The sequence below is a fragment of the Mycteria americana genome, chromosome 6 (genome assembly GCF_035582795.1).
Source record: "Mycteria americana isolate JAX WOST 10 ecotype Jacksonville Zoo and Gardens chromosome 6, USCA_MyAme_1.0, whole genome shotgun sequence".
Taxonomy (NCBI): domain Eukaryota; kingdom Metazoa; phylum Chordata; class Aves; order Ciconiiformes; family Ciconiidae; genus Mycteria; species Mycteria americana.
The window spans coordinates 43,557,707-43,581,779 of record NC_134370.1 but is presented as its reverse complement, the minus strand read 5'-3'; positions in this window follow the sequence as shown (position 1 = coordinate 43,581,779).

Genomic DNA, 24,073 nt, shown 5'->3' with positions numbered 1-24,073 from the left:
ACGCGAATGTCTGTCTACCAGCGAATGCAGTTCCAAGGGACAGTGAAAACCAGCTACAGCTTTCCGTGCTGGCAGCTTTCCTGTGGGCGCAATCGCTGGACGTTTCGAATTTGGCAGCCGGGGTCTCCGAGAGAGATATACACAGTGTTGCCCCATTACGAACGAAAGCTTTTGCGGAACGCGAATGTCTGTCTACCAGCGAATGCAGTTCCAAGGGACAGTGAAAACCAGCTACAGCTTTCTGTGCTGGCAGCTTTCCTGTGGGCGCAATCGCTGGACGTTTCGAATTTGGCAGCCGGGCTCTCCGAGAGAGATATACACAGTGTTGCCCCATTACCAAGCAAAGGTTTTGCAGAACGCGAATGTCTGTCTACCAGCGAATGCAGTTCCAAGGGACAGTGAAAACCAGCTACAGCTTTCCGTGCTGGCAGCTTTCCTGTGGGCGCAATCGCTGGACGTTTCGAATTTTGCAACCGGGCTCTCCGAGAGAGATATACACAGTGTTGCCCCATTACCAACCAAAGCTTTTGCAGAACGCGAATGTCTGTCTACCAGCGAATGCAGTTCCAAGGGACAGTGAAAACCAGCTACAGCTTTCTGTGCTGGCAGCTTTCCTGTGGGCACAATCGCTGGACGTTTCGAATTTGGCAGCCGGGCTCTGCGAGAGAGAAATACACAGTGTTGGCCCATTACGAACGAAAGCTTTTGCAGAACGCGAATGTCTGTCTACCAGCGAATGCAGTTCCAAGGGACAGTGAAAACCAGCTACAGCTTTCCGTGCTGGCAGCTTTCCTGTGGGCGCAATCGCTGGACGTTTCGAATTTGGCAGCCGGGCTCTGCGAGAGAGAAATACAAATTGTTGCCCCTTTTCAAACGAAAGCTTTTGCAGAACGCGAATGTCTGTCTACCAGCGAATGCAGTTCCAAGGGACAGTGAAAACCAGCTACAGCTTTCCGTGCTGGCAGCTTTCCTGTGGGCGCAATCGCTGGACGTTTCGAATTTGGCAGCCGGGTTCTGCCAGAGAGAAATACACAGTGTTGCCCCATTACGAACGAAAGCTTTTGCAGAACGCGAATGTCTGTCTACCAGCGAATGCAGTTCCAAGGGACAGTGAAAACCAGCTACAGCTTTCCGTGCTGGCAGCTTTCCTGTGGGCGCAATCGCTGGACGTTTCGAATTTGGCAGCCGGGGTCTGCGAGAGAAAAATACACAGTGTTGCCCCTTTACGAAGGAAAGCTTTTGCAGAACACGAATGTCTGTCTACCAGCGAATGCAGTTCCAAGGGACAGTGAAAACCAGCTACAGCTTTCTGTGCTGGCAGCTTTCCTGTGGGCACAATCGCTGGACGTTTCGAATTTGGCAGCCGGGCTCTCCGAGAGAGATATACACAGTGTTGCACCTTTACGAACGAAAGCTGTTGCAGAACGCGAATGTCTGTCTACCAGCGAATGCAGTTCCAAGGGACAGTGAAAACCAGCTACAGCTTTCTGTGCTGGCAGCTTTCCTGTGGGCACAATCGCTTGACGTTTCGAATTTGGCAGCCGGGCTCTCCGAGAGAGATATACACAGTGTTGCCCCATTACCAACCAAAGCTTTTGCAGAACGCGAATGTCTGTCTACCAGCGAATGCAGTTCCAAGGGACAGTGAAAACCAGCTACAGCTTTCCGTGCTGGCAGCTTTCCTGTGGGCGCAATCGCTGGACGTTTCGAATTTGGCAGCCGGGCTCTGCTAGAGAGAAATACAGACTGTTGCCCCTTTACGAACGAAAGCTTTTGCAGAACACGAATGTCTGTCTACCAGCGAATGCAGTTCCAAGGGACAGTGAAAACCAGCTACAGCTTTCCGTGCTGGCAGCTTTCCTGTGGGCGCAATCGCTGGACGTTTCGAATTTGGCAGCCGGGTTCTGCCAGAGAGAAATACACAGTGTTGCCCCATTACGAACGAAAGCTTTTGCAGAACGCGAATGTCTGTCTACCAGCGAATGCAGTTCCAAGGGACAGTGAAAACCAGCTACAGCTTTCCGTGCTGGCAGCTTTCCTGTGGGCGCAATCGCTGGACGTTTCGAATTTGGCAGCCGGGCTCTGCGAGAGAGAAATACACAGTGTTGCCCCTTTACGAACGAAAGCTGTTGCAGAACGCGAATGTCTGTCTACCAGCGAATGCAGTTCCAAGGGACAGTGAAAACCAGCTACAGCTTTCCGTGCTGGCAGCTTTCCTGTGGGCGCAATCGCTGGACGTTTCGAATTTGGCAGCCGGGCTCTGCGAGAGAGAAATACAAAGTGTTGCCCCTTTTCAAACGAAAGCTTTTGCAGAACTCGAATGTCTGTCTACCAGCGAATGCAGTTCCAAGGGACAGTGAAAACCAGCTACAGCTTTCCGTGCTGGCAGCTTTCCTGTGGGCGCAATCGCTGGACGTTTCGAATTTGGCAGCCGGGCTCTGCCAGAGAGATATACACAGTGTTGCCCCATTACCAAGCAAAGGTTTTGCAGAACGCGAATGTCTGTCTACCAGCGAATGCAGTTCCAAGGGACAGTGAAAACCAGCTACAGCTTTCTGTGCTGGCAGCTTTCCTGTGGGCACAATCGCTTGACGTTTCGAATTTGGCAGCCGGGCTCTCCGAGAGAGATATACACAGTGTTGCCCCATTACCAAGCAAAGCTTTTGCAGAACGCGAATGTCTGTCTACCAGCGAATGCAGTTCCAAGGGACAGTGAAAACCAGCTACAGCTTTCCGTGCTGGCAGCTTTCCTGTGGGCGCAATCGCTGGACGTTTCGAATTTGGCAGCCGGGCTCTGCGAGAGAAAAATACACAGTGTTGCACCTTTACGAACGAAAGCTGTTGCAGAACGCGAATGTCTGTCTACCAGCGAATGCAGTTCCAAGGGACAGTGAAAACCAGCTACAGCTTTCCGTGCTGGCAGCTTTCCTGTGGGCGCAATCGCAGGACGTTTCGAATTTGGCAGCCGGGATCTCCGAGAGAGATATACACAGTGTTGCCCCATTACGAACGAAAGCTTTTGCGGAACGCGAATGTCTGTCTACCAGCGAATGCAGTTCCAAGGGACAGTGAAAACCAGCTACAGCTTTCTGTGCTGGCAGCTTTCCTGTGGGCGCAATCGCTGGACGTTTCGAATTTGGCAGCCGGGCTCTCCGAGAGAGATATACACAGTGTTGCCCCATTACCAAGCAAAGGTTTTGCAGAACGCGAATGTCTGTCTACCAGCGAATGCAGTTCCAAGGGACAGTGAAAACCAGCTACAGCTTTCCGTGCTGGCAGCTTTCCTGTGGGCGCAATCGCTGGACGTTTCGAATTTGGCAGCCGGGCTCTCCGAGAGAGATATACACAGTGTTGCCCCATTACCAAGCAAAGGTTTTGCAGAACGCGAATGTCTGTCTACCAGCGAATGCAGTTCCAAGGGACAGTGAAAACCAGCTACAGCTTTCCGTGCTGGCAGCTTTCCTGTGGGCGCAATCGCTGGACGTTTCGAATTTGGCAGCCGGGCTCTGCGAGAGAGAAATACAAAGTGTTGCCCCTTTTCAAACGAAAGCTTTTGCAGAACGCGAATGTCTGTCTACCAGCGAATGCAGTTCCAAGGGACAGTGAAAACCAGCTACAGCTTTCCGTGCTGGCAGCTTTCCTGTGGGCGCAATCGCTGGACGTTTCGAATTTGGCAGCCGGGCTCTCCGAGAGAGATATACAAAGTGTTGCCCCATTACCAAGCAAAGGTTTTGCAGAACGCGAATGTCTGTCTACCAGCGAATGCAGTTCCAAGGGACAGTGAAAACCAGCTACAGCTTTCTGTGCTGGCAGCTTTCCTGTGGGCACAATCGCTTGACGTTTCGAATTTGGCAGCCGGGCTCTCCGAGAGAGATATACACAGTGTTGCCCCATTACCAACCAAAGCTTTTGCAGAACGCGAATGTCTGTCTACCAGCGAATGCAGTTCCAAGGGACAGTGAAAACCAGCTACAGCTTTCCGTACTGGCAGCTTTCCTGTGGGCGCAATCGCTGGACGTTTCGAATTTGGCAGCCGGGCTCTGCTAGAGAGAAATACAGACTGTTGCCCCTTTACGAACGAAAGCTTTTGCAGAACACGAATGTCTGTCTACCAGCGAATGCAGTTCCAAGGGACAGTGAAAACCAGCTACAGCTTTCCGTGCTGGCAGCTTTCCTGTGGGCGCAATCGCTGGACGTTTCGAATTTGGCAGCCGGGTTCTGCCAGAGAGAAATACACAGTGTTGCCCCATTACGAACGAAAGCTTTTGCAGAACGCGAATGTCTGTCTACCAGCGAATGCAGTTCCAAGGGACAGTGAAAACCAGCTACAGCTTTCCGTGCTGGCAGCTTTCCTGTGGGCGCAATCGCTGGACGTTTCGAATTTGGCAGCCGGGCTCTGCCAGAGAGAAATACAGAGTGTTGCCCCTTTACGAACGAAAGCTTTTGCAGAACACGAATGTCTGTCTACCAGCGAATGCAGTTCCAAGGGACAGTGAAAACCAGCTACAGCTTTCCGTGCTGGCAGCTTTCCTGTGGGCGTAATCGCTGGACGTTTCGAATTTGGCAGCCGGGCTCTGCGAGTGAAAAATACACAGTGTTGCCCCTTTACGAAGGAAAGCTTTTGCAGAACACGAATGTCTGTCTACCAGCGAATGCAGTTCCAAGGGACAGTGAAAACCAGCTACAGCTTTCCGTGCTGGCAGCTTTCCTGTGGGCGCAATCGCTGGACGTTTCGAATTTTGCAACCGGGCTCTGCGAGAGAGAAATACACAGTGTTGCCCCATTACCAAGCAAAGGTTTTGCAGAACGCGAATGTCTGTCTACCAGCGAATGCAGTTCCAAGGGACAGTGAAAACCAGCTACAGCTTTCCGTGCTGGCAGCTTTCCTGTGGGCGCAATCGCTCGACGTTTCGAATTTTGCAACCGGGCCCTGCGAGAGAGAAATACACAGTGTTGCCCCTTTACGAACGAAAGCTTTTGCAGAACGCGAATGTCTGTCTACCAGCGAATGCAGTTCCAAGGGACAGTGAAAACCAGCTACAGCTTTCCGTGATGGCAGCTTTCCTGTGGGCGCAATCGCTGGACGTTTCGAATTTGGCAGCCGGGCTCTGCCAGAGAGAAATACACAGTGTTGCCCCTTTAAGAACGAAAGCTTTTGCAGAACGCGAATGTCTGTCTACCAGCGAATGCAGTTCCAAGGGACAGTGAAAACCAGCTACAGCTTTCCGTGCTGGCAGCTTTCCTGTGGGCGCAATCGCTGGACGTTTCGAATTTGGCAGCCGGGCTCTGCGAGAGAAAAATACAGAGTGTTGCACCTTTACGAACGAAAGCTGTTGCAGAACGCGAATGTCTGTCTACCAGCGAATGCAGTTCCAAGGGACAGTGAAAACCAGCTACAGCTTTCCGTGCTGGCAGCTTTCCTGTGGGCGCAATCGCTGGACGTTTCGAATTTGGCAGCCGGGGTCTCCGAGAGAGATATACACAGTGTTGCCCCATTACGAACGAAAGCTTTTGCGGAACGCGAATGTCTGTCTACCAGCGAATGCAGTTCCAAGGGACAGTGAAAACCAGCTACAGCTTTCTGTGCTGGCAGCTTTCCTGTGGGCGCAATCGCTGGACGTTTCGAATTTGGCAGCCGGGCTCTCCGAGAGAGATATACACAGTGTTGCCCCATTACCAAGCAAAGGTTTTGCAGAACGCGAATGTCTGTCTACCAGCGAATGCAGTTCCAAGGGACAGTGAAAACCAGCTACAGCTTTCCGTGCTGGCAGCTTTCCTGTGGGCGCAATCGCTGGACGTTTCGAATTTTGCAACCGGGCTCTCCGAGAGAGATATACACAGTGTTGCCCCATTACCAACCAAAGCTTTTGCAGAACGCGAATGTCTGTCTACCAGCGAATGCAGTTCCAAGGGACAGTGAAAACCAGCTACAGCTTTCTGTGCTGGCAGCTTTCCTGTGGGCACAATCGCTGGACGTTTCGAATTTGGCAGCCGGGCTCTGCGAGAGAGAAATACACAGTGTTGCCCCATTACGAACGAAAGCTTTTGCAGAACGCGAATGTCTGTCTACCAGCGAATGCAGTTCCAAGGGACAGTGAAAACCAGCTACAGCTTTCCGTGCTGGCAGCTTTCCTGTGGGCGCAATCGCTGGACGTTTCGAATTTGGCAGCCGGGCTCTGCGAGAGAGAAATACAAATTGTTGCCCCTTTTCAAACGAAAGCTTTTGCAGAACGCGAATGTCTGTCTACCAGCGAATGCAGTTCCAAGGGACAGTGAAAACCAGCTACAGCTTTCCGTGCTGGCAGCTTTCCTGTGGGCGCAATCGCTGGACGTTTCGAATTTGGCAGCCGGGTTCTGCCAGAGAGAAATACACAGTGTTGCCCCATTACGAACGAAAGCTTTTGCAGAACACGAATGTCTGTCTACCAGCGAATGCAGTTCCAAGGGACAGTGAAAACCAGCTACAGCTTTCCGTGCTGGCAGCTTTCCTGTGGGCGTAATCGCTGGACGTTTCGAATTTGGCAGCCGGGCTCTGCGAGAGAAAAATACACAGTGTTGCCCCTTTACGAAGGAAAGCTTTTGCAGAACACGAATGTCTGTCTACCAGCGAATGCAGTTCCAAGGGACAGTGAAAACCAGCTACAGCTTTCTGTGCTGGCAGCTTTCCTGTGGGCACAATCGCTGGACGTTTCGAATTTGGCAGCCGGGCTCTCCGAGAGAGATATACACAGTGTTGCACCTTTACGAACGAAAGCTGTTGCAGAACGCGAATGTCTGTCTACCAGCGAATGCAGTTCCAAGGGACAGTGAAAACCAGCTACAGCTTTCCGTGCTGGCAGCTTTCCTGTGGGCGCAATCGCTGGACGTTTCGAATTTGGCAGCCGGGCTCTCCGAGAGAGATATACACAGTGTTGCCCCATTACCAAGCAAAGGTTTTGCAGAACGCGAATGTCTGTCTACCAGCGAATGCAGTTCCAAGGGACAGTGAAAACCAGCTACAGCTTTCTGTGCTGGCAGCTTTCCTGTGGGCGCAATCGCTGGACGTTTCGAATTTGGCAGCCGGGCTCTCCGAGAGAGATATACACAGTGTTGCCCCATTACCAAGCAAAGGTTTTGCAGAACGCGAATGTCTGTCTACCAGCGAATGCAGTTCCAAGGGACAGTGAAAACCAGCTACAGCTTTCTGTGCTGGCAGCTTTCCTGTGGGCACAATCGCTTGACGTTTCGAATTTGGCAGCCGGGCTCTCCGAGAGAGATATACACAGTGTTGCCCCATTACCAAGCAAAGGTTTTGCAGAACGCGAATGTCTGTCTACCAGCGAATGCAGTTCCAAGGGACAGTGAAAACCAGCTACAGCTTTCCGTGCTGGCAGCTTTCCTGTGGGCGCAATCGCTGGACGTTTCGAATTTGGCAGCCGGGCTCTCCGAGAGAGATATACACAGTGTTGCCCCTTTACGAACGAAAGCTTTTGCAGAACGCGAATGTCTGTCTACCAGCGAATGCAGTTCCAAGGGACAGTGAAAACCAGCTACAGCTTTCCGTGCTGGCAGCTTTCCTGTGGGGGCAATCGCTGGACGTGTCGAATTTGGCAGCCGGGCTCTCCGAGAGAGATATACACAGTGTTGCCCCATTACCAAGCAAAGGTTTTGCAGAACGCGAATGTCTGTCTACCAGCGAATGCAGTTCCAAGGGACAGTGAAAACCAGCTACAGCTTTCCGTGCTGGCAGCTTTCCTGTGGGCGCAATCGCTGGACGTTTCGAATTTGGCAGCCGGGCTCTCCGAGAGAGATATACACAGTGTTGCCCCATTACCAAGCAAAGGTTTTGCAGAACGCGAATGTCTGTCTACCAGCGAATGCAGTTCCAAGGGACAGTGAAAACCAGCTACAGCTTTCTGTGCTGGCAGCTTTCCTGTGGGCACAATCGCTTGACGTTTCGAATTTGGCAGCCGGGCTCTCCGAGAGAGATATACACAGTGTTGCCCCATTACCAACCAAAGCTTTTGCAGAACGCGAATGTCTGTCTACCAGCGAATGCAGTTCCAAGGGACAGTGAAAACCAGCTACAGCTTTCCGTGCTGGCAGCTTTCCTGTGGGCGCAATCGCTGGACGTTTCGAATTTGGCAGCCGGGCTCTGCCAGAGAGAAATACAGAGTGTTGCCCCTTTACGAACGAAAGCTTTTGCAGAACACGAATGTCTGTCTACCAGCGAATGCAGTTCCAAGGGACAGTGAAAACCAGCTACAGCTTTCCGTGCTGGCAGCTTTCCTGTGGGCGTAATCGCTGGACGTTTCGAATTTGGCAGCCGGGCTCTGCGAGAGAAAAATACACAGTGTTGCCCCTTTACGAAGGAAAGCTTTTGCAGAACACGAATGTCTGTCTACCAGCGAATGCAGTTCCAAGGGACAGTGAAAACCAGCTACAGCTTTCTGTGCTGGCAGCTTTCCTGTGGGCACAATCGCTGGACGTTTCGAATTTGGCAGCCGGGCTCTCCGAGAGAGATATACACAGTGTTGAACCTTTACGAACGAAAGCTGTTGCAGAACGCGAATGTCTGTCTACCAGCGAATGCAGTTCCAAGGGACAGTGAAAACCAGCTACAGCTTTCCGTGCTGGCAGCTTTCCTGTGGGCGCAATCGCTGGACGTTTCGAATTTGGCAGCCGGGCTCTCCGAGAGAGATATACACAGTGTTGCCCCATTACCAAGCAAAGGTTTTGCAGAACGCGAATGTCTGTCTACCAGCGAATGCAGTTCCAAGGGACAGTGAAAACCAGCTACAGCTTTCTGTGCTGGCAGCTTTCCTGTGGGCGCAATCGCTGGACGTTTCGAATTTGGCAGCCGGGCTCTCCGAGAGAGATATACACAGTGTTGCCCCATTACCAAGCAAAGGTTTTGCAGAACGCGAATGTCTGTCTACCAGCGAATGCAGTTCCAAGGGACAGTGAAAACCAGCTACAGCTTTCTGTGCTGGCAGCTTTCCTGTGGGCACAATCGCTTGACGTTTCGAATTTGGCAGCCGGGCTCTCCGAGAGAGATATACACAGTGTTGCCCCATTACCAAGCAAAGGTTTTGCAGAACGCGAATGTCTGTCTACCAGCGAATGCAGTTCCAAGGGACAGTGAAAACCAGCTACAGCTTTCCGTGCTGGCAGCTTTCCTGTGGGCGCAATCGCTGGACGTTTCGAATTTGGCAGCCGGGCTCTCCGAGAGAGATATACACAGTGTTGCCCCTTTACGAACGAAAGCTTTTGCAGAACGCGAATGTCTGTCTACCAGCGAATGCAGTTCCAAGGGACAGTGAAAACCAGCTACAGCTTTCCGTGCTGGCAGCTTTCCTGTGGGGGCAATCGCTGGACGTGTCGAATTTGGCAGCCGGGCTCTCCGAGAGAGATATACACAGTGTTGCCCCATTACCAAGCAAAGGTTTTGCAGAACGCGAATGTCTGTCTACCAGCGAATGCAGTTCCAAGGGACAGTGAAAACCAGCTACAGCTTTCCGTGCTGGCAGCTTTCCTGTGGGCGCAATCGCTGGACGTTTCGAATTTGGCAGCCGGGCTCTCCGAGAGAGATATACACAGTGTTGCCCCATTACCAAGCAAAGGTTTTGCAGAACGCGAATGTCTGTCTACCAGCGAATGCAGTTCCAAGGGACAGTGAAAACCAGCTACAGCTTTCTGTGCTGGCAGCTTTCCTGTGGGCACAATCGCTTGACGTTTCGAATTTGGCAGCCGGGCTCTCCGAGAGAGATATACACAGTGTTGCCCCATTACCAACCAAAGCTTTTGCAGAACGCGAATGTCTGTCTACCAGCGAATGCAGTTCCAAGGGACAGTGAAAACCAGCTACAGCTTTCCGTGCTGGCAGCTTTCCTGTGGGCGCAATCGCTGGACGTTTCGAATTTGGCAGCCGGGGTCTCCGAGAGAGATATACACAGTGTTGCCCCATTACGAACGAAAGCTTTTGCGGAACGCGAATGTCTGTCTACCAGCGAATGCAGTTCCAAGGGACAGTGAAAACCAGCTACAGCTTTCTGTGCTGGCAGCTTTCCTGTGGGCGCAATCGCTGGACGTTTCGAATTTGGCAGCCGGGCTCTCCGAGAGAGATATACACAGTGTTGCCCCATTACCAAGCAAAGGTTTTGCAGAACGCGAATGTCTGTCTACCAGCGAATGCAGTTCCAAGGGACAGTGAAAACCAGCTACAGCTTTCCGTGCTGGCAGCTTTCCTGTGGGCGAAATCGCTGGACGTTTCGAATTTTGCAACCGGGCTCTCCGAGAGAGATATACACAGTGTTGCCCCATTACCAACCAAAGCTTTTGCAGAACGCGAATGTCTGTCTACCAGCGAATGCAGTTCCAAGGGACAGTGAAAACCAGCTACAGCTTTCTGTGCTGGCAGCTTTCCTGTGGGCACAATCGCTGGACGTTTCGAATTTGGCAGCCGGGCTCTGCGAGAGAGAAATACACAGTGTTGCCCCATTACGAACGAAAGCTTTTGCAGAACGCGAATGTCTGTCTACCAGCGAATGCAGTTCCAAGGGACAGTGAAAACCAGCTACAGCTTTCCGTGCTGGCAGCTTTCCTGTGGGCGCAATCGCTGGACGTTTCGAATTTGGCAGCCGGGCTCTGCGAGAGAGAAATACAAATTGTTGCCCCTTTTCAAACGAAAGCTTTTGCAGAACGCGAATGTCTGTCTACCAGCGAATGCAGTTCCAAGGGACAGTGAAAACCAGCTACAGCTTTCCGTGCTGGCAGCTTTCCTGTGGGCGCAATCGCTGGACGTTTCGAATTTGGCAGCCGGGTTCTGCCAGAGAGAAATACACAGTGTTGCCCCATTACGAACGAAAGCTTTTGCAGAACGCGAATGTCTGTCTACCAGCGAATGCAGTTCCAAGGGACAGTGAAAACCAGCTACAGCTTTCCGTGCTGGCAGCTTTCCTGTGGGCGCAATCGCTGGACGTTTCGAATTTGGCAGCCGGGCTCTGCCAGAGAGAAATACAGAGTGTTGCCCCTTTACGAACGAAAGCTTTTGCAGAACACGAATGTCTGTCTACCAGCGAATGCAGTTCCAAGGGACAGTGAAAACCAGCTACAGCTTTCTGTGCTGGCAGGTTTCCTGTGGGCACAATCGCTGGACGTTTCGAATTTGGCAGCCGGGCTCTGCGAGACAGAAATACACAGTGTTGCCCCATTACGAACGAAAGCTTTTGCGGAACGCGAATGTCTGTCTACCAGCGAATGCAGTTCCAAGGGACAGTGAAAACCAGCTACAGCTTTCCGTGCTGGCAGCTTTCCTGTGGGCGCAATCGCTGGACGTTTCGAATTTGGCAGTCGGGCTCTCCGAGAGAGATATACACAGTGTTGCCCCATTACCAACCAAAGCTTTTGCAGAACGCGAATGTCTGTCTACCAGCGAATGCAGTTCCAAAGGACAGTGAAAACCAGCTACAGCTTTCTGTGCTGGCAGCTTTCCTGTGGGCGCAATCGCTGGACGTTTCGAATTTGGCAGTCGGGCTCTCCGAGAGAGATATACACAGTGTTGCCCCATTACCAACCAAAGCTTTTGCAGAACGCGAATGTCTGTCTACCAGCGAATGCAGTTCCAAGGGACAGTGAAAACCAGCTACAGTTTTCCGTGCTGGCAGCTTTCCTGTGGGCACAATCGCTGGACGTTTCGAATTTGGCAGCCGGGCTATGCCAGAGAGAAATACACAGTGTTGCCCCTTTACGAACGAAAGCTTTTGCGGAACGCGAATGTCTGTCTACCAGCGAATGCAGTTCCAAGGGACAGTGAAAACCAGCTACAGCTTTCTGTGCTGGCAGCTTTCCTGTGGGCACAATCGCTGGATGTTTCGAATTTGGCAGCCGGGCTCTGCGAGAGAGAAATACACAGTGTTGCCCCATTACGAACGAAAGCTTTTGCGGAACGCGAATGTCTGTCTACCAGCGAATGCAGTTCCAAGGGACAGTGAAAACCAGCTACAGCTTTCCGTGCTGGCAGCTTTCCTGTGGGCGCAATCGCTGGACGTTTCGAATTTGGCAGCCGGGCTCTGCGAGAGAAAAATACACAGTGTTGCAGCTTTACGAACGAAAGCTGTTGCAGAACGCGAATGTCTGTCTACCAGCGAATGCAGTTCCAAGGGACAGTGAAAACCAGCTACAGCTTTCCGTGCTGGCAGCTTTCCTGTGGGCGCAATCGCAGGACATTTCGAATTTGGCAGCCGGGCTCTCCGACAGAGATATACACAGTGTTGCCCCATTACCAAGCAAAGCTTTTGCAAAACGCGAATGTCTGTCTACCAGCGAATGCAGTTCCAAGCGACAGTGAAAACCAGCTACAGCTTTCCGTGCTGGCAGCTTTCCTGTGGGCGCAATCGCTGGACGTTTCGAATTTGGCAGCCGGGCTCTGCGAGAGAGAAATACACAGTGTTGCCCCTTTATGAACGAAAGCTTTTGCGGAACGCGAATGTCTGTCTACCAGCGAATGCAGTTCCAAGGGACAGTGAAAACCAGCTACAGCTTTCCGTGCTGGCAGCTTTCCTCTGGGCGCAATCGCTGGACGTTTCGAATTTGGCAGCCGGGCTCTCCGAGAGAGATATACAGAGTGTTGCCCCATTACCAAGCAAAGGTTTTGCAGAACGCGAATGTTTGTCTACCAGCGAATGCAGTTCCAAGGGACAGTGAAAACCAGCTACAGCTTTCTGTGCTGGCAGCTTTCCTGTGGGCACAATCGCTGGACGTTTCGAATTTGGCAGTCGGGCTCTCCGAGAGAGATATACACAGTGTTGCCCCGTTACCAACGAAAGCTTTTGCAGAACGCGAATGTCTGTCTACCAGCGAATGCAGTTCCAAGGGACAGTGAAAACCAGCTACAGCTTTCTGTGCTGGCAGCTTTCCTGTGGGCACAATCGCTGGATGTTTCGAATTTGGCAGCCGGGCTCTGCGAGAGAGAAATACACAGTGTTGCCCCATTACGAACGAAAGCTTTTGCGGAACGCGAATGTCTGTCTACCAGCGAATGCAGTTCCAAGGGACAGTGAAAACCAGCTACAGCTTTCCGTGCTGGCAGCTTTCCTGTGGGCGCAATCGCTGGACGTTTCGAATTTGGCAGCCGGGCTCTCCGAGAGAGATATACACAGTGTTGCCCCATTACCAACCAAAGCTTTTGCAGAACGCGAATGTCTGTCTACCAGCGAATGCAGTTCCAAGGGACAGTGAAAACCAGCTACAGCTTTCCGTGCTGGCAGCTTTCCTGTGGGCGCAATCGCTGGACGTTTCGAATTTGGCAGCCGGGCTCTGCTAGAGAGAAATACAGACTGTTGCCCCTTTACGAACGAAAGCTTTTGCAGAACACGAATGTCTGTCTACCAGCGAATGCAGTTCCAAGGGACAGTGAAAACCAGCTACAGCTTTCCATGCTGGCAGCTTTCCTGTGGGCGCAATCGCTGGACGTTTCGAATTTGGCAGCCGGGTTCTGCCAGAGAGAAATACAGAGTGTTGCCCCTTTACGAACGAAAGCTTTTGCAGAACACGAATGTCTGTCTACCAGCGAATGCAGTTCCAAGGGACAGTGAAAACCAGCTACAGCTTTCCGTGCTGGCAGCTTTCCTGTGGGCGCAATTGCTGGACGTTTCGAATTTGGCAGCCGGGCTCTCCGAGAGAGATATACAAAGTGTTGCCCCATTACCAAGCAAAGCTTTTGCAGAACGCGAATGTCTGTCTACCAGCGAATGCAGTTCCAAAGGACAGTGAAAACCAGCTACAGCTTTCTGTGCTGGCAGCTTTCCTGTGGGCGCAATCGCTGGACGTTTCGAATTTGGCAGTCGGGCTCTCCGAGAGAGATATACACAGTGTTGCCCCATTACCAAGCAAAGGTTTTGCAGAACGCGAATGTCTGTCTACCAGCGAATGCAGTTCCAAGGGACAGTGAAAACCAGCTACAGCTTTCCGTGCTGGCAGCTTTCCTGTGGGCTCAATCGCTGGACGTTTCGAATTTGGCAGCCGGGCTCTCCGAGAGAGATATATAAAGTGTTGCCCCGTTACCAACGAAAGCTTTTGCAGAACGCGAATGTCTGTCTACCAGCGAATGCAGTTCCAATGGACAGTGAAAACCAGCTACAGCTTTCTGTGCTGGCAGCTTTCCTGTGGGCACAATCGCTGGATGTTTCGAATTTGGCAGCCGGGCTCTGCGAGAGAGAAATACAAAGTGTTGCCCCATTACGAACGAAAGCTTTTGCGGAACGCGAATGTCTGTCTACCAGCGAATGCAGTTCCAAGGGACAGTGAAAACCAGCTACAGCTTTCCGTGCTGGCAGCTTTCCTGTGGGCGCAATCGCTGGACGTTTCGAATTTGGCAGCCGGGCTCTGCGAGAGAGAAATACAAAGTGTTGCCCCTTTTCAAACGAAAGCTTTTGCAGAACGCGAATGTCTGTCTACCAGCGAATGCAGTTCCAAGGGACAGTGAAAACCAGCTACAGCTTTCTGTGCTGGCAGCTTTCCTGTGGGCACAATCGCTTGACGTTTCGAATTTGGCAGCCGGGCTCTCCGAGAGAGATATACACAGTGTTGCCCCATTACCAACCAAAGCTTTTGCAGAACGCGAATGTCTGTCTACCAGCGAATGCAGTTCCAAGGGACAGTGAAAACCAGCTACAGCTTTCCGTACTGGCAGCTTTCCTGTGGGCGCAATCTCTGGACGTTTCGAATTTGGCAGCCGGGCTCTGCCAGAGAGAAATACATAATGTTGCCCCTTTACGAACGAAAGCTTTTGCAGAACACGAATGTCTGTCTACCAGCGAATGCAGTTCCAAGGGACAGTGAAAACCAGCTACAGCTTTCCGTGCTGGCAGCTTTCCTGTGGGCGCAATCGCTGGACGTTTCGAATTTGGCAGCCGGGTTCTGCCAGAGAGAAATACACAGTGTTGCCCCTTTACGAACGAAAGCTTTTGCAGAACGCGAATGTCTGTCTACCAGCGAATGCAGTTCCAAGGGACAGTGAAAACCAGCTACAGCTTTCCGTGCTGGCAGCTTTCCTGTGGGCGCAATCGCTGGACGTTTCGAATTTGGCAGCCGGGCTCTGCCAGAGAGAAATACACAGTGTTGCCCCTTTACGAACGAAAGCTTTTGCAGAACGCGAATGTCTGTCTACCAGCGAATGCAGTTCCAAGGGACAGTGAAAACCAGCTACAGCTTTCCGTGCTGGCAGCTTTCCTGTGGGCGCAATCGCTGGACGTTTCGAATTTGGCAGCCGGGCTCTGCCAGAGAGAAATACACAGTGTTGCCCCTTTACGAACGAAAGCTTTTGCAGAACACGAATGTCTGTCTACCAGCGAATGCAGTTCCAAGGGACAGTGAAAACCAGCTACAGCTTTCCGTGCTGGCAGCTTTCCTGTGGGCGCAATCGCTGGACGTTTCGAATTTGGCAGCCGGGCTCTCCGAGAGAGATATACACAGTGTTGCCCCATTATCAACCAAAGCTTTTGCAGAACGCGAATGTCTGTCTACCAGCGAATGCAGTTCCAAGGGACAGTGAAAACCAGCTACAGCTTTCCGTGCTGGCAGCTTTCCTGTGGGCGCAATCGCTGGACGTTTCGAATTTTGCAACCGGGCTCTGCGAGAGAGAAATACACAGTGTTGCCCCTTTACGAACGAAAGCTTTTGCAGAACGCGAATGTCTGTCTACCAGCGAATGCAGTTCCAAGGGACAGTGAAAACCAGCTACAGCTTTCCGTGCTGGCAGCTTTCCTGTGGGCGCAATCGCTGGACGTTTCGAATGTGGCAGCCGGGCTCTGCGAGAGAGAAATACACAGTGTTGCCCCTTTACGAACGAAAGCTTTTGCAGAACGCGAATGTCTGTCTACCAGCGAATGCAGTTCCAAGGGACAGTGAAAACCAGCTACAGCTATCCGTGCTGGCAGCTTTCCTGTGGGCGCAATCGCTGGACGTTTCGAATTTTGCAACCGGGCTCTGCGAGAGAGAAATACACAGTGTTGCCCCTTTACGAACGAAAGCTTTTGCAGAACGCGAATGTCTGTCTACCAGCGAATGCAGTTCCAAGGGACAGTGAAAACCAGCTACAGCTTTCCGTGCTGGCAGCTTTCCTGAGGGCGCAATCGCTGGACGTTTCGAATTTGGCAGTCGGGCTCTCCGAGAGAGATATACACAGTGTTGCCCCATTACCAAGCAAAGCTTTTGCAGAACGCGAATGTCTGTCTACCAGCGAATGCAGTTCCAAGGGACAGTGAAAACCAGCTACAGCTTTCCGTGCTGGCAGCTTTCCTGTGGGCGCAATCGCAGGACGTTTCGAATTTGGCAGCCGGGCTCTCCGAGAGAGATATACACAGTGTTGCCCCATTACGAACGAAAGCTTTTGCGGAACGCGAATGTCTGTCTACCAGCGAATGCAGTTCCAAGGGACAGTGAAAACCAGCTACAGCTTACCGTACTGGCAGCTTTCCTGTGGGCGCAATCTCTGGACGTTTCGAATTTGGCAGCCGGGCTCTGCCAGAGAGAAATACATAATGTTGCCCCTTTACGAACGAAAGCTTTTGCAGAACACGAATGTCTGTCTACCAGCGAATGCAGTTCCAAGGGACAGTGAAAACCAGCTACAGCTTTCCGTGCTGGCAGCTTTCCTGTGGGCGCAATCGCTGGACGTTTCGAATTTGGCAGCCGGGTTCTGCCAGAGAGAAATACACAGTGTTGCCCCTTTACGAACGAAAGCTTTTGCAGAACGCGAATGTCTGTCTACCAGCGAATGCAGTTCCAAGGGACAGTGAAAACCAGCTACAGCTTTCCGTGCTGGCAGCTTTCCTGTGGGCGCAATCGCTGGACGTTTCGAATTTGGCAGCCGGGCTCTGCGAGAGAGAAATACACAGTGTTGCCCCTTTACGAACGAAAGCTTTTGCAGAACGCGAATGTCTGTCTACCAGCGAATGCAGTTCCAAGGGACAGTGAAAACCAGCTACAGCTTTCCGTGCTGGCAGCTTTCCTGTGGGCGCAATCGCTGGACGTTTCGAATTTGGCAGCCGGGCTCTGCCAGAGAGAAATACACAGTGTTGCCCCTTTACGAACGAAAGCTTTTGCAGAACACGAATGTCTGTCTACCAGCGAATGCAGTTCCAAGGGACAGTGAAAACCAGCTACAGCTTTCCGTGCTGGCAGCTTTCCTGTGGGCGCAATCGCTGGACGTTTCGAATTTGGCAGCCGGGCTCTCCGAGAGAGATATACACAGTGTTGCCCCATTATCAACCAAAGCTTTTGCAGAACGCGAATGTCTGTCTACCAGCGAATGCAGTTCCAAGGGACAGTGAAAACCAGCTACAGCTTTCCGTGCTGGCAGCTTTCCTGTGGGCGCAATCGCTGGACGTTTCGAATTTTGCAACCGGGCTCTGCGAGAGAGAAATACACAGTGTTGCCCCTTTACGAACGAAAGCTTTTGCAGAACGCGAATGTCTGTCTACCAGCGAATGCAGTTCCAAGGGACAGTGAAAACCAGCTACAGCTTTCCGTGCTGGCAGCTTTCCTGTGGGCGCAATCGCTGGACGTTTCGAATTTAGCAGCCGGGCTCTGCGAGAGAGAAATACACAGTGTTGCCCCTTTACGAACGAAAGCTTTTGCAGAACGCGAATGTCTGTCTACCAGCGAATGCAGTTCCAAGGGACAGTGAAAACCAGCTACAGCTATCCGTGCTGGCAGCTTTCCTGTGGGCGCAATCGCTGGACGTTTCGAATTTTGCAACCGGGCTCTGCGAGAGAGAAATACACAGTGTTGCCCCTTTACGAACGAAAGCTTTTGCAGAACGCGAATGTCTGTCTACCAGCGAATGCAGTTCCAAGGGACAGTGAAAACCAGCTACAGCTTTCCGTGCTGGCAGCTTTCCTGAGGGCGCAATCGCTGGACGTTTCGAATTTGGCAGTCGGGCTCTCCGAGAGAGATATACACAGTGTTGCCCCATTACCAAGCAAAGCTTTTGCAGAACGCGAATGTCTGTCTACCAGCGAATGCAGTTCCAAGGGACAGTGAAAACCAGCTACAGCTTTCCGTGCTGGCAGCTTTCCTGTGGGCGCAATCGCAGGACGTTTCGAATTTGGCAGCCGGGCTCTCCGAGAGAGATATACACAGTGTTGCCCCATTACGAACGAAAGCTTTTGCGGAACGCGAATGTCTGTCTACCAGCGAATGCAGTTCCAAGGGACAGTGAAAACCAGCTACAGCTTTCTGTGCTGGCAGCTTTCCTGTGGGCGCAATCGCAGGACGTTTCGAATTTGGCAGCCGGGCTCTGCGAGAGAGAAATACACAGTGTTGCCCCATTACCAAGCAAAGGTTTTGCAGAACGCGAATGTCTGTCTACCAGCGAATGCAGTTCCAAGGGACAGTGAAAACCAGCTACAGCTTTCCGTGCTGGCAGCTTTCCTGTGGGCGCAATCGCTGGACGTTTCGAATTTGGCAGCCGGGCTCTCCGAGAGAGATATACACAGTGTTGCCCCATTACCAAGCAAAGGTTTTGCAGAACGCGAATGTCTGTCTACCAGCGAATGCAGTTCCAAGGGACCGTGAAAACCAGCTACAGCTTTCCGTGCTGGCAGCTTTCCTGTGGGCGCAATCGCTGGACGTTTCGAATTTGGCAGCCGGGCTCTCCGAGAGAGATATACACAGTGTTGCCCCATTACCAAGCAAAGGTTTTGCAGAACGCGAATGTCTGTCTACCAGCGAATGCAGTTCCAAGGGACAGTGAAAACCAGCTACAGCTTTCTGTGCTGGCAGCTTTCCTGTGGGCACAATCGCTTGACGTTTCGAATTTGGCAGCCGGGCTCTCCGAGAGAGATATACACAGTGTTGCCCCATTACCAACCAAAGCTTTTGCAGAACGCGAATGTCTGTCTACCAGCGAATGCAGTTCCAAGGGACAGTGAAAACCAGCTACAGCTTTCCGTACTGGCAGCTTTCCTGTGGGCGCAATCGCTGGACGTTTCGAATTTGGCAGCCGGGCTCTGCTAGAGAGAAATACAGACTGTTGCCCCTTTACGAACGAAAGCTTTTGCAGAACGCGAATGTCTGTCTACCAGCGAATGCAGTTCCAAGGGACAGTGAAAACCAGCTACAGCTTTCCGTGCTGGCAGCTTTCCTGTGGGCGCAATCGCTGGACGTTTCGAATTTGGCAGCCGGGCTCTGCCAGAGAGAAATACACAGTGTTGCCCCTTTACGAACGAAAGCTTTTGCAGAACACGAATGTCTGTCTACCAGCGAATGCAGTTCCAAGGGACAGTGAAAACCAGCTACAGCTTTCCGTGCTGGCAGCTTTCCTGTGGGCGCAATCGCTGGACGTTTCGAATTTTGCAACCGGGCTCTGCGAGAGAGAAATACACAGTGTTGCCCCTTTACGAACGAAAGCTTTTGCAGAACGCGAATGTCTGTCTACCAGCGAATGCAGTTCCAAGGGACAGTGAAAACCAGCTACAGCTTTCCGTGCTGGCAGCTTTCCTGTGGGCGCAATCGCTGGACGTTTCGAATTTGGCAGCCGGGCTCTCCGAGAGAGATATACACAGTTTTGCCCCATTACGAACGAAAGCTTTTGCAGAACGCGAATGTCTGTCTACCAGCGAATGCAGTTCCAAGGGACAGTGAAAACCAGCTACAGCTTTCCGTGCTGGCAGCTTTCCTGTGGGCGCAATCGCTGGACGTTTCGAATTTTGCAACCGGGCTCTGCGAGAGAGAAATACACAGTGTTGCCCCTTTACGAACGAAAGCTTTTGCAGAACGCGAATGTCTGTCTACCAGCGAATGCAGTTCCAAGGGACAGTGAAAACCAGCTACAGCTTTCCGTGCTGGCAGCTTTCCTGTGGGCGCAATCGCTGGACGTTTCGAATTTGGCAGCCGGGCTCTGCCAGAGAGAAATACACAGTGTTGCCCCTTTACGAACGAAAGCTTTTGCAGAACACGAATGTCTGTCTACCAGCGAATGCAGTTCCAAGGGACAGTGAAAACCAGCTACAGCTTTCCGTGCTGGCAGCTTTCCTGTGGGCGCAATCGCTGGACGTTTCGAATTTTGCAACCGGGCTCTGCGAGAGAGAAATACACAGTGTTGCCCCTTTACGAACGAAAGCTTTTGCAGAACGCGAATGTCTGTCTACCAGCGAATGCAGTTCCAAGGGACAGTGAAAACCAGCTACAGCTTTCCGTGCTGGCAGCTTTCCTGAGGGCGCAATCGCTGGACGTTTCGAATTTGGCAGTCGGGCTCTCCGAGAGAGATATACACAGTGTTGCCCCATTACCAAGCAAAGCTTTTGCAGGACGCGAATGTCTGTCTACCAGCGAATGCAGTTCCAAGGGACAGTGAAAACCAGCTACAGCTTTCTGTGCTGGCAGCTTTCCTGTGGGCGCAATCGCTGGACGTTTCGAATTTGGCAGCCGGGCTCTGCGAGAGAAAAATACACAGTGTTGCACCTTTACGAACGAAAGCTGTTGCAGAACGCGAATGTCTGTCTACCAGCGAATGCAGTTCCAAGGGACAGTGAAAACCAGCTACAGCTTTCTGTGCTGGCAGCTTTCCTGTGGGCGCAATCGCTGGACGTTTCGAATTTGGCAGCCGGGCTCTCCGAGAGAGATATACACAGTGTTGCCCCATTACCAAGCAAAGGTTTTGCAGAACGCGAATGTCTGTCTACCAGCGAATGCAGTTCCAAGGGACAGTGAAAACCAGCTACAGCTTTCCGTGCTGGCAGCTTTCCTGTGGGCGCAATCGCTGGACGTTTCGAATTTGGCAGCCGGGCTCTCCGAGAGAGATATACACAGTGTTGCCCCATTACCAAGCAAAGGTTTTGCAGAACGCGAATGTCTGTCTACCAGCGAATGCAGTTCCAAGGGACAGTGAAAACCAGCTACAGCTTTCTGTGCTGGCAGCTTTCCTGTGGGCACAATCGCTGGACGTTTCGAATTTGGCAGCCGGGCTCTGCGAGAGAGAAATACACAGTGTTGCCCCATTACGAACGAAAGCTTTTGCGGAACGCGAATGTCTGTCTACCAGCGAATGCAGTTCCAAGGGACAGTGAAAACCAGCTACAGCTTTCCGTGCTGGCAGCTTTCCTGTGGGCGCAATCGCTGGACGTTTCGAATTTGGCAGCCGGGCTCTGCGAGAGAGAAATACAAAGTGTTGCCCCTTTTCAAACGAAAGCTTTTGCAGAACGCGAATGTCTGTCTACCAGCGAATGCAGTTCCAAGGGACAGTGAAAACCAGCTACAGCTTTCCGTGCTGGCAGCTTTCCTGTGGGCGCAATCGCTGGACGTTTCGAATTTGGCAGCCGGGCTCTCCGAGAGGGATATACACAGTGTTGCGCCATTACCAAGCAAAGGTTTTGCAGAACGCGAATGTCTGTCTACCAGCGAATGCAGTTCCAAGGGACAGTGAAAACCAGCTACAGCTTTCTGTGCTGGCAGCTTTCCTGTGGGCGCAATCGCTGGACGTTTCGAATTTGGCAGCCGGGCTCTCCGACAGAGATATACACAGTGTTGCCCCATTACCAAGCAAAGCTTTTGCAGAACGCGAATGTCTGTCTACCAGCGAATGCAGTTCCAAGGGACAGTGAAAACCAGCTACAGCTTTCTGTGCTGGCAGCTTTCCTGTGGGCGCAATCGCTGGACGTTTCGAATTTGGCAGCCGGGCTCTGCCAGAGAGATATACACAGTGTTGCCCCATTACGAACGAAAGCTTTTGCGGAACGCGAATGTCTGTCTACCAGCGAATGCAGTTCCAAGGGACAGTGAAAACCAGCTACAGCTTTCCGTGCTGGCAGCTTTCCTGTGGGCGTAATCGCTGGACGTTTCGAATTTGGCAGCCGGGCTCTGCGAGTGAAAAATACACAGTGTTGCCCCTTTACGAAGGAAAGCTTTTGCAGAACACAAATGTCTGTCTACCAGCGAATGCAGTTCCAAGGGACAGTGAAAACCAGCTACAGCTTTCCGTGCTGGCAGCTTTCCTGTGGGCGCAATCGCTGGACGTTTCGAATTTGGCAACCGGGCTCTGCGAGAGAGAAATACACAGTGTTGCCCCATTACCAAGCAAAGGTTTTGCAGAACGCGAATGTCTGTCTACCAGCGAATGCAGTTCCAAGGGACAGTGAAAACCAGCTACAGCTTTCCGTGCTGGCAGCTTTCCTGTGGGCGCAATCGCTCGACGTTTCGAATTTTGCAACCGGGCCCTGCGAGAGAGAAATACACAGTGTTGCCCCTTTACGAACGAAAGCTTTTGCAGAACGCGAATGTCTGTCTACCAGCGAATGCAGTTCCAAGGGACAGTGAAAACCAGCTACAGCTTTCCGTGCTGGCAGCTTTCCTGTGGGCGCAATCGCTGGACGTTTCGAATTTGGCAGCCGGGCTCTGCCAGAGAGAAATACACAGTGTTGCCCCTTTACGAACGAAAGCTTTTGCAGAACGCGAATGTCTGTCTACCAGCGAATGCAGTTCCAAGGGACAGTGAAAACCAGCTACAGCTTTCCGTGCTGGCAGCTTTCCTGTGGGCGCAATCGCTGGACGTTTCGAATTTGGCAGCCGGGGTCTCCGAGAGAGATATACACAGTGTTGCCCCATTACGAACGAAAGCTTTTGCGGAACGCGAATGTCTGTCTACCAGCGAATGCAGTTCCAAGGGACAGTGAAAACCAGCTACAGCTTTCTGTGCTGGCAGCTTTCCTGTGGGCGCAATCGCTGGACGTTTCGAATTTGGCAGCCGGGCTCTCCGAGAGAGATATACACAGTGTTGCCCCATTACCAAGCAAAGGTTTTGCAGAACGCGAATGTCTGTCTACCAGCGAATGCAGTTCCAAGGGACAGTGAAAACCAGCTACAGCTTTCCGTGCTGGCAGCTTTCCTGTGGGCGCAATCGCTGGACGTTTCGAATTTTGCAACCGGGCTCTCCGAGAGAGATATACACAGTGTTGCCCCATTACCAACCAAAGCTTTTGCAGAACGCGAATGTCTGTCTACCAGCGAATGCAGTTCCAAGGGACAGTGAAAACCAGCTACAGCTTTCTGTGCTGGCAGCTTTCCTGTGGGCACAATCGCTGGACGTTTCGAATTTGGCAGCCGGGCTCTGCGAGAGAGAAATACACAGTGTTGGCCCATTACGAACGAAAGCTTTTGCAGAACGCGAATGTCTGTCTACCAGCGAATGCAGTTCCAAGGGACAGTGAAAACCAGCTACAGCTTTCCGTGCTGGCAGCTTTCCTGTGGGCGCAATCGCTGGACGTTTCGAATTTGGCAGCCGGGCTCTGCGAGAGAGAAATACAAATTGTTGCCCCTTTTCAAACGAAAGCTTTTGCAGAACGCGAATGTCTGTCTACCAGCGAATGCAGTTCCAAGGGACAGTGAAAACCAGCTACAGCTTTCCGTGCTGGCAGCTTTCCTGTGGGCGCAATCGCTGGACGTTTCGAATTTGGCAGCCGGGTTCTGCCAGAGAGAAATACACAGTGTTGCCCCATTACGAACGAAAGCTTTTGCAGAACGCGAATGTCTGTCTACCAGCGAATGCAGTTCCAAGGGACAGTGAAAACCAGCTACAGCTTTCCGTGCTGGCAGCTTTCCTGTGGGCGCAATCGCTGGACGTTTCGAATTTGGCAGCCGGGGTCTGCGAGAGAAAAATACACAGTGTTGCCCCTTTACGAAGGAAAGCTTTTGCAGAACACGAATGTCTGTCTACCAGCGAATGCAGTTCCAAGGGACAGTGAAAACCAGCTACAGCTTTCTGTGCTGGCAGCTTTCCTGTGGGCACAATCGCTGGACGTTTCGAATTTGGCAGCCGGGCTCTCCGAGAGAGATATACACAGTGTTGCACCTTTAGGAACGAAAGCTGTTGCAGAACGCGAATGTCTGTCTACCAGCGAATGCAGTTCCAAGGGACAGTGAAAACCAGCTACAGCTTTCCGTGCTGGCAGCTTTCCTGTGGGCGCAATCGCTGGACGTTTCGAATTTGGCAGCCGGGCTCTCCGAGAGAGATATACACAGTGTTGCCCCATTACCAAGCAAAGGTTTTGCAGAACGCGAATGTCTGTCTACCAGCGAATGCAGTTCCAAGGGACAG